This window comes from Vicugna pacos, chromosome 9 (assembly GCF_048564905.1).
Source record: "Vicugna pacos chromosome 9, VicPac4, whole genome shotgun sequence".
NCBI lineage: Eukaryota > Metazoa > Chordata > Mammalia > Artiodactyla > Camelidae > Vicugna > Vicugna pacos.
The window spans coordinates 32,055,492-32,069,602 of NC_132995.1; the positions used below are offsets into that span (position 1 = coordinate 32,055,492).

General features: G+C 36.1%; 1 protein-coding gene and 1 long non-coding RNA gene across 11 annotated transcripts in view; one reads left to right on the plus strand and one right to left on the minus strand.

Annotated features, from left to right (window-relative positions):
• Window positions 1-14,111, minus strand: part of CES5A (carboxylesterase 5A) — a 224,508-nt gene that overhangs the window by 166,025 nt on the left and 44,372 nt on the right. For 8 of the 10 annotated variants that reach the window (XR_012075642.1, XR_012075643.1, XM_072967392.1 and 5 more), the window contains one exon: window positions 10,471-10,545. The exons of the other annotated variants lie outside the window; for them this stretch is intronic. The gene's annotated coding sequence lies outside the window, so the exon portion shown is untranslated. The remainder of the gene's footprint in view (window positions 1-10,470; window positions 10,546-14,111) is intronic. 10 annotated transcript variants of the gene reach the window in all.
• LOC140698131 (uncharacterized) overlaps window positions 1-14,111 on the plus strand; it is a 37,872-nt gene that overhangs the window by 5,846 nt on the left and 17,915 nt on the right. The window lies entirely within an intron of this gene.

Here is a 14,111-nt window from a genome sequence, read left to right on the forward strand (position 1 = left end):
TAAAAGGAGAGGTGCACGATGTTCATCATTCACATTTATTAGTAGGGGGAAGTATGCTGCCCATATAAAAATATTTATTTTACCCAAAAGCACTGAAGATTCTTCATCTACTAGCCATTTCCCTCAACAGAGGAGAGGTCCAGTTGGAATTCAGTAGCTCACTAACATCCAAGGATTCCTTTCCATTGGTTAGCTAAAGATGCTGGATGTTCAAATAACTGCAGTTAATTCAGGAGAGACACTATCAAAATAATGTAATTCAGCCTAAGAGACCCAGTTCAGAAAATTAACATAGTATATCTTTTCATGAGCCATGGGTTGCAATATACAGCAGGCCTCTCTTGAGTTATTAAACTTGCTCTATTAGATTACAGAAAATCCCAGACAACTAGCCCTGCTCTGGCTGGATTTTTGTAGAACACAGATTTCTTTTTTTCCTAGTAGAGGAAAAGTAAACATATACCATGGCTGCAGAGCCTTGTGTATTATGAGATGCAAGATACATACTTCTTCTCCTGCGCTTCCCATCTCTTTAAACCTGACCTCTAAGGAAACCTAGTAAGAACAAACCATGGCTTCTTGGGATGACTAAGTATTAGACTGAAGTCCATGAGGGATAGATGTAAGAACTGACATGATTCAACACCATAAATGATCTGGAAGAAGAAGTAAGCAATAAATCTCTAATTCAGGCAACCTAAAGTCCTCCTGGGAAGTTTAATGCCAACATGCCACAGACCATTTGTAGGGGGAGTGGGCAAGAAAGTGGCAGATGCGATGCCAAGTGTATTTGGAAGAGAATGATCTAAACCCTTCTTGTAAAATGATGAACCACCAGTTAGAACCCAAAAATGATGCTTGGAATTACGATGTGGCCATTGTTAGGCCACTGAAGCCAGAAAAATTAGGATATCATCAAGGAGAGGACCATTTCAGCTCTCTCAACCAACATGGACGCACATCTGCTCCTGAAATGCTTTGTGACTTTATGACTATGCACCAAGAAATAGAAAACAGAACCTGCTGGCCCGTTTACACGTCTCTTGGTCCACCAGACTCAATGAAATCGTATACAGTATTTAATGTGATTTAAATATTAGTAACAAATACCATTTTATTCATGCATTTAGTGAGTATTTGCTGCAAATCAGCTAAACGCAAGGCACCATGCTAGCAACTGGGGGCAGTATCAAAGATGAGATATGTACACTGACCTCAAGTGGCTTACCGCCTAGCAGATCAAATGCAATGTGGACATTACTATAATATAGGGCACACAGTAATAAAAACCACAATAGAGGAGCAGATAAAGTGTTACAGAAACATCTTACACATATTTAGAGGCTATTATTACGTCATGAAATCATGCATATATATATATATGATATATGATCTATTTTTTATTAACCTCATTCATTTTAAGGCTTCATCTAGACAATGATGGTCATGGTGTTTTACTAACTGACAATTCCATTCCTACTCAGAGCCAGTGGCTGAAACTGATCAGCAGGTCAGAGAGGCAACAGAAAGTTAGGAAGTTTCTGAATGGTGCTAAACTCTGGAGCTATTATCAGTAGTGACTATTAAGAAGGTGGATTTTTTTTTTTTTCTGATGGCAGAAAGTAGAAGGGAGAGTGAGCTTTTGAGTGAGACCTGCCATTGTTTCTGCTGTCTTTGCTTTCAGGGCACTTTGTTTCTCTTGCACTGGCTACAAGGTAAAAGAGTCATGCTCTGAAATACTCTTTAATGGAGGGGAATAAAAATCAGGCTCATTGTCAGGATGAAGTAGCTGATATCCTGTTCTTAACTAAGTCAGCTTAGAGAGGCCATTTACTATATTAATACCAAAAACTCTGTCTTCCCCTGCCCTATCCCACACCAAAGGTACACGTTGGATTTAGGAGATTAATTTTGCTTGCAGAACTGCCAGCTCTCTACAACCCTCATGTCAGAGTTCAAGGGGGAAAGCAGTGGTACTTAGTAGGGCTTCAGAGGTCAATGTCTTTGGGAGTATGAAATTTCTATATCCTCAAAGTAAGATACTCCAAGGAAACCAGGTATAGAAAAAGAATTATTCATTTTGCTGGATACAAAGCTCTCTTACTCCTCTCTCTCCCCCTGTGTGTGTGCTTTGGCATAGGAAACAAGCTACCTTTGCAGTTATCAATGTCTTCAGTTAATGAAACTCTTTAATTCATGCAAATAGATAGACTTACTCCATTCTCCAGCATTTCCACCATCACATTTACTTTTGCCTCTGGTGTGTTAGTGGCAAGAGGGACATATTTATACATGTGTCTCTCAGTTAATGGAATGCATTTAACTGGGAATCCAATTATTATGTGCTATAAGATCACATTGCAGAGTAGAGCAAAACCCTTAAGATCACATATTTAAAGAAAATGAAGATTTTCAAGCATATGACGGTATTAAAAATACTAGCAATGAAATTAATGAAGAAGTATCTATCTCTTGGGTTTCTAATGTATCAAGGCATGTTACTAGATGATACACAAAGTTTTATGACCTTGCATAAATAGTCATATATGAATAGAATATATGACCTCTATTATCAAGAAACATAATCTGGTTGGGAAGACAAGTTTTAAAATAAACAACTTAAAGTATAAGAATTAAACATTAGAACAGTGCACATGTCTGCTAAGTCCAGAAAGTTTAAGGGATGAAAAAGAATGAGTGTAAATGCTAACTTCATTTCAAAAAAGCTTGGAGTTGTCAGAACATCACCAAGGCTTTAGGAATCTCTATTTTTCAGCTAGACTCACATTATGAGACAGGGTAAAGTTGATGGCCCTACTGGTGAGAGTTTCAGTTTTTGTGTTCTGTTTTTGGTATTTTTAAGTTTATGTTTTATATGTTTATATGTTTTATAGCATGATATTTTTTGATATTGCAAATATTCTTCCACATCCAATTCCTAAAGATGATTATTTTTAAAAGAGAGTTTCCACTAATTAGGAAGCACTTGTATTGTTCAAATCATAGTTCATCTAGTTTCTTTTATTTTAAGGGTTCTGGAGGTGAGCATTACCTTCTCTGGGTCCTCTAAAGAAGGAGGAGCTACAGAATCACAAACCCATTCTGTGTTGAATTGGGGTAAGGATGCTGTTTTGGAGAAGCAGAGATTCCGTTTTGTGGGCACTTTAGTTAACAACTAAACTTGTAACTTCAGTTCAAACAAAATAGAAATTGTTAACTCTTAAACTTGAGTTTTAAAATGCCATAGTTTGGGTTTCTTTGTTCTCTCTCCCTTTATCTCTAATACACAAATAGCCCAGAAAGGTGCAAAACTTAGAAGAAACCCCCAAATCAAAGCTGAACATTTGGATTCAAATTGCAGAGGGAAAAAAAAGGAACACTTTGGAGAATCCTGAGGGATATGACCATTGTTATTGCTTTAAATCAGTCTGAGCACATGCTGCATTTTAAGTAAGTCATTTGCCTGGCTTGTGTTATTTTTAATAAATAGATATAAAACTATCATCTTAAATTCATGGTGAGAATTCAGATAATTGCTTTTACTTTTATAATTGGGAATCAGCTGTGTCTCAAAACACAGTGAGTCTAAAAGCTCTGGGGATGACACACTGTATGCATTTAAAATAATATGGGAGGAGGACTTCCTTAGTAAAACAACAAAAAACCTGCGGCCAGGTGTTTATAAGTTTTTGTTTCATCCATCTAGAGTTCCCAGAAATGTGGATCAAGATGTTCATGTGTTTAGAAAATGCAGGATCAATTATTTTGTTGTTAAATTAAAAACTAAAGTGTCCCCAAACTATCCAACCCCACAGTCACACATACAAATTATAACATCATAGTTCAAAGCTTCTAAGTCTAATTACTGTGCCAGTATTAGGATTATAATGCACCCCATTCTTGATTATTCAGACTAATTATCTAGGCCAGGCACTTAAGCTTGTCCCTATTCCCTTGGTTTTCTGCCATTTGGTTATTTTAAGGTTCACTGGCCTCTTCACGTGCAGGGCAGAGGAAATAAAAGAAGATGAAACTCAAATCAGCAAATTTTAACTTTTCACATGATCTGCTAAAAATGATGAGATAGATAGAGGAGGAACAGTTAACATGACAATCAAGGTTCTCCATATACTTGATTTATTCATAGTGTTCTTTCTCCGATGATAAACTGGCCAGACGTCTTGAATTAAGTAAAATAACACTTGATTTTGACTCTGACATTCCTATTGTTTCACTTTATTGATTAATTTTGTCCTTCAGATGCCAGTTCTTCCTTTGTCCTTCCTTGTCCCTTTTCATTCTCACTGTCAGCAGGAGTTACATTTATTTAGTAAATGACAGTCCTTTTATTTTACTTCTGAGTTTGCACGGGAATTTCTAGGATTTCCAGGCCTTTCCTATAACACTTTTAACTCTACTAGCTTTCTTAAGCTAGACTCTCAAGTCTATAGGCATATGTGCTACCCCTAGCAGAGAATGGGGTGCAGCCCTTAACCTCTCCCTCAGCTGCAAGTTTTATCATATCTTCAGACTCCCATCTGAAGTCTTATCACTTTAGCTATTCATAATGAAGATATTTAAGATGAGCCACTATCCATCTCTCCCCTAACCCCCATTCCCATTATGTACGTTTGCAAATGACAAAAGCCTTAGCCAATTGAATATAAATTACTTCTTTCAGTCTTGCCTCCCAACCACTGGTTTCTCACCAAACAAAGCCCCAACAGTTTTCTGCAGCTCAAATTGTTAATGATTCAATCAAAAGCTCAGACCACCGGGAGGATGGATACCCAGAGAAGAATATACTTATGAATAAGATCCCCCAAACTCATCGGATTCAACTTCCATTAGCTCCATGTGGACACCAAAACCCCTGTTGAGTCTGTAATTTTCTGTCCAACATTAGAAATCACGGAGTCCTAGACACAGCCCCAAATCTGAAGGGTAATGACCAGCTGCTGTTCTACACACCTCCAAAGCCTTAAAGTTGCAGCATGGCTCTAGGATAATGAGGGAAGAGCAAGAGAATTCAGGTTACAGGTAACAGGCTCATATTCTTATCACAGTCTATTCTAGTCTGGTCTATGTGATGTGCTGTGCTGATTCACATAGCTATCTATCTCTATCTATATCTAACAGGACTGAGTGGTGCATCATCTCTAATAGTCACAGCAACCCTGAGATAGGCACTATTAATATCTACTACACATGAGAAACTGAGGCTCAACTTAACCAGAAAATGACAGAACCAGCTTCAAACTCAGATGGTCTGACTCCAAAGCCCATGATCATTTTATTACATTATTACACAGCCCAGCCCTAGGCTTTCTGCCCATTTATCTATTCTTATTCTCCCATTTTTCCCTTAGTTTAAATTGCTACCAGTCAAATCTTATTATGGATTGGTCTGTAAATAAGCCCTCATTCCTGTGTAATTGACCACTTAAGACTACTTAAAAACTTCCACTTAAGACCACTCTAACTCCACCCAGCCCCACCACACAGATTATAGCTCCTGCCCAGGATACCCCAACCCAGACCTGGGTTTCCATTAATAAAGCTCTTTTACAGGTGTTCTTTTTAAAAGTCTACCATGAAGAGCAAATGGGAAGAATATAAAATGGCATTAATTACAGAAATGTAAATGGAATATGGGAGCACAGATGACAAAGAAATAGAAATAAGGATTAAAATATCCAGAAAATTGAGACCAACAGCAAGATGACAGTGAGTAATAAAATACAGTGACAACTGATACAGCAATCAAAATAAGTAAAATAAAATATGCATATTCCTGAAAAACACAAGGTAGACTTGAACACATGGAAAGATTTCTTCTATTCTTGGATAGGATGATGTAACATCATAAATATGTTGGCTCTTCTTATTTCCAATAAAAATACCAAAAAGATTTTCTATGGAGTTAGACAAGATGAAACTGAAATTCATGTGGAAGAACAAGCATGCATAAATAGCCAGAAAAATACTGTAGAACAAATACCATGAGGCCATGGTGGGAGGGGTGAATATTCCTACCAGACATTAAAACATACTGGAAAGCCTGCAAGTTCCCATTTAGTCTATGTTGATTAGATAAAGGCTTTTAATCATAGATCAAAATCCAGAGGCAATTAAAAAAATTAATAAATTTGATTACATAAAAAATTTTGTAATAAAAAACACTATAAACAAAGTTAAAAGACTTTGACAAACCAGGAGAAAATATTTGCAACAAATATCACATACAATGAGCTAATATTTCAAATATATAAAGAATTCTTAAAAATCAAGAGACAAATTGTGCTATAATGAAGAATAACATGAATAGACATACACATACACATGATCTAAAGTTGTCCTTACACATATGAAAAATGACTGAACTCACTCATAATTAGAGAAATGCAAATTAAGAGACTGAGATACCATTTCTCATTTATTAGATTGGTGAACATTTTACTAAAGTATGACAACATAGTCTCTTGGTAAGGCTGTGGGGACACAAGCACTCTCATACATTTCTGATAGGAAGGTAACTGATACAACCCTTCTTAAGGGGAATTTGGCCATACCTAACAAAAACACTTATGCCTGTACCTTTTCACCCAGAAACTCTACTTCTGGGAATCTAGCCTGAAGAAACATCTCCAATGGTATAAAAATACAGATTCACAAGATTATTCTGCAAATTGTAACTGCAGAATATTGGAGACAATCTAAATGCCCATACATAAGACAGTAGTTGAAAAAACTATAGTACAGCCACACAGTGGAGTATTGCATTATATGTAGCTGCAAATAAGAGTAAGAAAAATCTCTACAAACTCATATGGAGAGATTTCCAGGACATATTGTAAAGCCAAAAAAAAAAAAGAGGAAAGTACAAAAAGAGTATCTACAGCATGCTACCCTTCATATAAGAAAAAAGGGGATGCAAGAAGTGTCTGCTAATTAGTGCAAAAGAAATACAGGAAAGATTAACCAGTAACTAGTGAGCATGGTTACTTTCTGGTTGTTAGTGGGAACAGGGAGGAAAAAGAGGGCAGGAAAAGGGTAGAAAGGATAGAAGAAGCAACATTTCTCTGAATACACCTTTTTGTATAACTCTGACCCTTAGAGCCATGACAAAGTTTCACAATACTATACGTTTTGTGGATAATGAAAGCCAGGTTTCCCACTGTTAGAGAAAGAAGTTACAACTCAGGAAACGAGAAAGGCCAGATCAAACCCTGTGGTGGTAAATGGGAATTGGAGGTATCAGTATAAATTCGTGGATTATAATCCATATACAGATGGATGCACACAGAAATAGATGGATGTGTGTACGTGTATGCTTGTGTACATACATATGTTTCCTAGTTCTGTCCATTTGAGAGCCTGGAAAAAATGGCACCCAGTAGCAATAAGAACTCCCAGTGCCCAAATCCAGGTTTCTAAATAACCTTTTCCAATGAAAGGGACCAGGGTTCCCCGAAGAAGTGGTTAGTTCTAGAGCTGGGACTGGAAAAATAGAAGATGAGCCTGTAACACCTTGTGGTGAGAGGAAGTAGAGGAATGCTCTGAAAAGTGATGGACTTGTTGAAAGGACACAGAAGCCAACTTGAAGGAGCTCCCAATAGCCAAAGCTGGGACAACTGGAGCAACAAAAAGATGATAACAACAACAACAACAACAACAACAACAACAACACAATGATCCATAGAATATACAATAAATATCTATGAGTCCATATTAATCTAAATAGACAATTGAGCAAAGCTAAACAGGGGATAAGCTGGTCACAAAAGACAAACATTGTAATATTCTTATATGACATTTCTGGAGTAATCAAGTTCATAGGGACAGAAGGTAGAATACTGGAGGCAGGAATACGGAGCTAGCATTTAACGGGTACAGAATTTCAGTTTGGGAGGATAAAAAAAATTTCTAGGGAAAGATGATGGTGATGCACAAAAATGTTCATGTAGTGAGTGCCATAGAATTGTACACTTAAGTATGAGTAAAATGGTAAATTTTGTGTAATATATATTTTATCACAATAACATTTTAAAATGTATTTTAAAAGCAAAAATAAATAATGAACAGAGGAGAAGGTCTAGCTCTTCCTTACAGTGGAATTCTAGTTAATAAATGCAGAAGAAATAATTGCTGCAGCAAGACTTATTGATAAATGTTAAAATTATTGGGCAAATGCATGATGAGAAATAGAATAATTACATAATCAGAGTGTCTCCCCCAAAGATACTGAAGGAAAAACTTAGTCAGAGACCAAAGAAGACTAAAGAGATGCAACACACTTCTGAACTGGAAACTTTTTAAAAGGCCTTATTGTGACAACCAGAGAAAGTGGAATGGGGTCTGAGGATTAGATGCTGTTAACTTTCAGATCAATGAAGTGTTAACTTGCTGATACTGATGGCTGCATCACATTTTATAGCAGAAAGTCCTTATGTGTAGGAAATATACACTAAAGTACACAGGAGTAACAGGACGCCAGGTCAGCAACACATTCTCAAGCTGGTGAAAAGGAAGTTACTTGTACTTAACTTGCATACATCATTTTGCGATCCTTTAAAAATAAAAAGATATTAATTATAAAGAGATAAAGGGCTGGAAAACATGAGAGCTCCAATGTATATCTCAATATAAGCCAGAAGCAGAGAATAGAGGAGGTAGCCAAGAGGCGTCATTGGAAGAAATAATAGCTGAGAATGAGTAAGAATTTTCCAGGCTGAGGAGTAAGGAAAGACATGAGTCCTCAGGGTGAATGTTTACATCAATTGCCGAGACAGAAAAACAAAAATAAATCCACATCTAAGCATACTATAGTGAAAATTCAGAACAGCAGGGATAAAGAGAAAATCCTAAATGCTACCAGGAGAGAAGACAGATTACCTACAAAGAAGCAGTCATTAAACTGAAAGCAGGCTTCTCATCGGTGAATTGACGCCAGCGGACAGTGGGGAAATAGCTTCCAAATGATAAGGGAAAATAATGAGAATTGTATATGGAGCAAAACCGGTGCTGTTCCAACTGAAGTAGGTCATGAAAGGATATACTTCAGCAAGAAGAAAAATGAATTCAGAAGGAAGGCGTGAGATATGAGAAGCACAGTTAGCAAAGAAATTAACAAAATGTATTGGTAAATCTATTTAGGTATTGGCCATTAATGATAATAACCATAACAACAGCAACTAATTCTGTGCCTTTAAAAATCTGGTAAAACTAAAATTCTTCATGACAATAAAATGGCAAACTGAAGGAAGGATTCCATGGGTAATTAAAGTCTGCTAAATTCCTTGCCTTGTTGGGAAGGAGAATAGAGAAACTGAAGAGTTACAGACTTTAAGTAGAAAGCTTAATGTGTATGTTTAAAATGTGAAGAAATTACTTTTTAAAAAACCAGAATCTAAAATTTTCCAACTGCTGGGGTGGAGGTGGAGGAAAGAATAATAAAAATGTATAAATCCAAAATAGAGCTAAAAAGGCAAAAAAAAAAAAGAGGTAGATAAAAATCTTGGTAAACAGAAAATAACATAAGATGGTAGAAATAGGCCCAACTATGTCATAATCACAATCGTGGGAAACAGATTAAACTCAGCTAATCAAGAAAGGTACCATAACTGTGAATAAAGAAGCAAACATCAGCAATTGGCTACTTTCAAGAGACACACCAAAAAACAAATACAGAAAGGTTAAAAATAAAGAGATGAGACAGTATAGAGCAGGTAAATACTAACCAAAAGAATTCTACTGAGCATTATTGATAGTATACAAAATGGAAATTAAAGCTAAAAGCATTAACAGATTTAATGCTTTCAGGCATACATAAGTGAAAAACTGATAGAATTATCAAGAAAATTGGACAACTCCACATTTATTGTGGGAGATTTTAACACAACTCTCAGACATCAATAGATAAATTAGACAACAAGTCAGACAACACAATTAACAAACGATATATTTGACAGCTACATTAAAAGAACACTACACCCCAAAATTAGGGAATATTTATTTTTCATGTATATATGTTTACAAAAAAATTAAGTCAGAAAGGAAGTTTCAATGAAATTCAAAAAATCAATAGCACACAGTTTGCATACTGTTACCACAATGCAATTGAATTAGATAAAGAAGAAAAGAGAATAAAAATAAAACACCCCATATTTACAAATGAAGATTGCACTTTTAAATAATCAAAGGTTAAGGAGAAAATTACAACAGGAATTATAAAAGATTTGACTGAATGACAGTGAAAATACTTGTTCTCTGAAAGTGCTCTTTCAAAACTTATAGGATGGGTGAGAAATACCAACCCTGAACCTTCTCACCTCCGCTCCCCCAGCCGACTCACTTAGAGCCAAGGCTGAGACAGGCAAACTTCCTTTCTGCCTACATTGAGAATGTGAGAGGAGCAGGTTTTTTCCAGCTTAATCACTGAATGGGCCACCTGTCAAGTCCTGGACTTACCCTGGAGATATTTAATCCAACTCCCCATCTTGCTTTTAACCTCAGCTTTCTCTCCTGCTTCCCACGAAGGGTCTACTAAAATTGAAGCACAAAGGATAAAAACAACAAGGGAATCTAAGCATTTTTCTTTCTTTCTTTCCAGGTTCACAATTCATCTTAAGACTTTAGAAAATATTTCCTTCAGCATTTTAGATGTGTATTTTAGGAGGGCTTCTTGGGATACCTAGCCTAACATTTTGCCTAAAATGGAGCACCACCATTAGTCAAGACACTGTCCCCTCTGTGTCTTAGCTTCCTCTTCTATTAAATGGGGATAATCATAGAATCTACTTTATAAATTTGTTGTGGGGAGTCAATGAGGGAATACATGCAAAGCCCCTGGCACTAGTAAGTGCTCAGTAAATGCAGACTATTTTCAGCAGCAGTTGTAATGTGAACTTGGTACCAAAAAGAAGAGTACCCCAAAAAATCAGTATGACAGAGCAACCTCACCTAAGAAAACACATGGAAAATTCTCAAGTAAAATCAAAAGTGAAGCAAATTAAACACAATAGGGTATAAAAGAGTACAAAATGGCCAGGTAGGTTTATCTCTGGTGGTTTTACATTAAAAAAAAATTTTACCAACATAGTTGACCATAATAAAAGATTAAAGGAAGAATCTACATGCTTATTCTAATAAAGGCAGTCAAAACAATAGAATTGAATCTTCATTCATTATAATTACTCTCAATAAAGTTAGAGTAGAAGAGATTCTCCTTAGTTTAACAGATAGCTACAAAATACCATGAGAAAACATCAGAAAGAAGGATTTCCACTGAAGTCACAAATTAAAAAAAAGCAGCCTACCTTCACCATAAGTATTCAGCATTATACTGGACTTTCTAGGCCAGTGCTGTTCAATAGAAATGTACTGAAAGCTACATATGCATTTTACAATTTTCTAGTAGGCACATTTAAAAAAGTAAAAAGAAATAGGAGAAATTAACTTTAATGATATATTTTATTTAACCTAGTATATCCAAATTATTATCATTTCAACATGCAATCAATATAAAAATTAATGAGACATTTTACATTTTTTTCATATTAAATCTTCAAAATCTGATGTATTTTACACTTTCAGCACAACTCAGACTAGCCACGTTTCAAACACTCAATAGGCACATGCAAAAAGGTGTTAAACTTCACACGTAGTCAGGGAAACTCACCAGATTGACAAAAATTTAAAGGTCTGACGATAACAAGTATGACAAAGACATGGAGGACTCGTATATTGCTGGTAGAAGGCTTTACTATTTGGAGAACAATATCTAATATTAGAAAATATGTATAAATTCATCTCAGTGATTCCACTTCTAGATACATACTTTAGGGAAGTTCTCCCTTAAGTGTGTAAATGAATATTTTTCAAAGATGTTCTCTTAAGTATTGTTTGTAACAGGAAAAAAATTGGAAGTGCTCTAAATAGTCAGGTAGAAAAAGAGACAAATTGAGGTATGCTCACACAATGACATAATATACAACAGTTAAAATAAACTAGATGGGGAGGGCAGGGTATAGCTCAAGTGGTAGAGCACATGCTTAGCAGACAGAAGGTCCTGGGTTCAATCCTCAGTACCGCCTCAAAAAATGAAATAAACCTAATTACCTCCCCTACCAAAAATAAAATAATAATAATAATAAAAAAACATAAAATAAACTAGATGTATATGCACTAAAATGAATCAAGTTCAAAAACAATAATAGAATGATGTGTATAGCATGAGAGCATTTATGTAGAATTTACCAAATGTATAAAAATAATATTACATATATGTTAGGCATATTCTATATCTAGTAAAAATATAAACAATATAGGGGATGGCTATCCAGCATAACAGTGGTGCCTCTGGGAAGGAACAGAGAGAGAGAGAAATGAGAATGAGAAAGGAAGATATCATTATCAGTAAAGCATTACCTCTTTGATTAAAATAAATCTGAAGCAAATATAACAAATGCCATTTGGAAATACTGCCTGAAGTCTACACTGGGATTGTCCTCAGCATCTTTCTGTACTTTTGAAAGTTTTCATAACAGTAATCATATAGTGCTTCTTGTTATCTATGTATTAAGGATGAATATTTCTTAATAACTACATAGAATCAGAGTATCTGCTATTAAAAGGAAACTTAAAGGCAATGAAATCTACACATGAAGATCTGTGTGTACATGGACCCACACGTGTAAGTGGTAGAAGTTCAGTGTGGTATCAGACATGCCATGGCCTGTGTCCAAAACTGGGTCTGGCACATAACAGACATTCAGTTGGCACAGGTTCAATGAATGATGGAAGTGTGTTGTACTGATAGCTGGGAGTTTCAAGAGTCGATTTGCATAAAAGGAGGTTTTCCACTGTTCTGCTGTGATTGCTTAAGAATGGGAACTTGCTTTTGCAGGTACATTTGAAGGTTTATTTTGGGGAACAGAATATGGTGCTTGACCCAGACACTGATCTTTAGTCTAGCTGAGGTCATTGCTTTATGGAAAGAGGAAGGATGTCTAGGCTATATGGGAAGTGACTTTTCCACACGTTACTCTGAAGAGAGCCATTCTACTTTGGTAGCCTAGTGACAAAGCGTGTTACCTACTGGATTAGCATGAGCGAGTTGGAGAACCTCACACTCAGCATGGCATTGGCTCAGAAAGGACTCCCAGAGGCTCTGATTTCCTTTGGTACATCAAGAATTTGCCAAAGAAAGCTGCATGTATCTCTACTGATAGAGCTTCAAGGTAACTTGACCTGACATTACATAGTTTTTGGTGTCTCCAGATCAACCCACTTTCCCATGTAAAATTATGTAGCACAAAAGCTCTTCTAACAACAATGCATAGAAAGATAGATGAAAGACAGATGATAGACAGACAGAGATAATAGATAAAGAGATATCTTTTCCCCTATTTGAGATTTCGACTCTTACATAAAATGTAGCTGCCAAAAGACTGGACAAATGCCAGAACTCCTGAGAATTCTCTGTTTAAAAAAAAGTAAGATCCTCAGGAATGTTTTGCAATTAACTATGCTCCATGCATAACAAACCTAAATATGAGAACTGGCAGCCAGACCTACAGATAGTGGGAAGAAGAGGGTTTTGAGTGCTTCATGTTGTCTTTTTTGGCTCCAAGTTAAGAGGACCAGGATGTGGTTTCAATTTTGGATGTGCTAATTATGTTTGTCAACTGTGAGCTCTGCTTAATTAATTAGTCATGCAAATTTAACTTTAGTATTTTTTGCACATCCAAATCATTACTATAGCAATTAAAAAGCTGCTTTGATTAGCTCCTTTCACAGTGTGTAGCACAGCACACTTTTTGTCAATTTCCTTTTGACAATTGAGCATTTGGGTACTGTTTAGAGAAAATATATTCCGTATGTTTGGGGGAAAATAAAAATCAAGACAGGTGACAAGAAAGGTGGCCTACCAGTGGAAGCTAAGTTAGTAACTGTTGGCACCACAAAATTAGTGAATACAGAATGGAAATTGTAATAGCACATGTTTAGGAGTTCCCAGGGGCGGAGAGAGTTGGTGCGCTGAAGAAACATGTATCTTTTGGTAAGTTAAGGTGGGAAGATGATCACAGAGATTTATGTGTCTTTGCCCG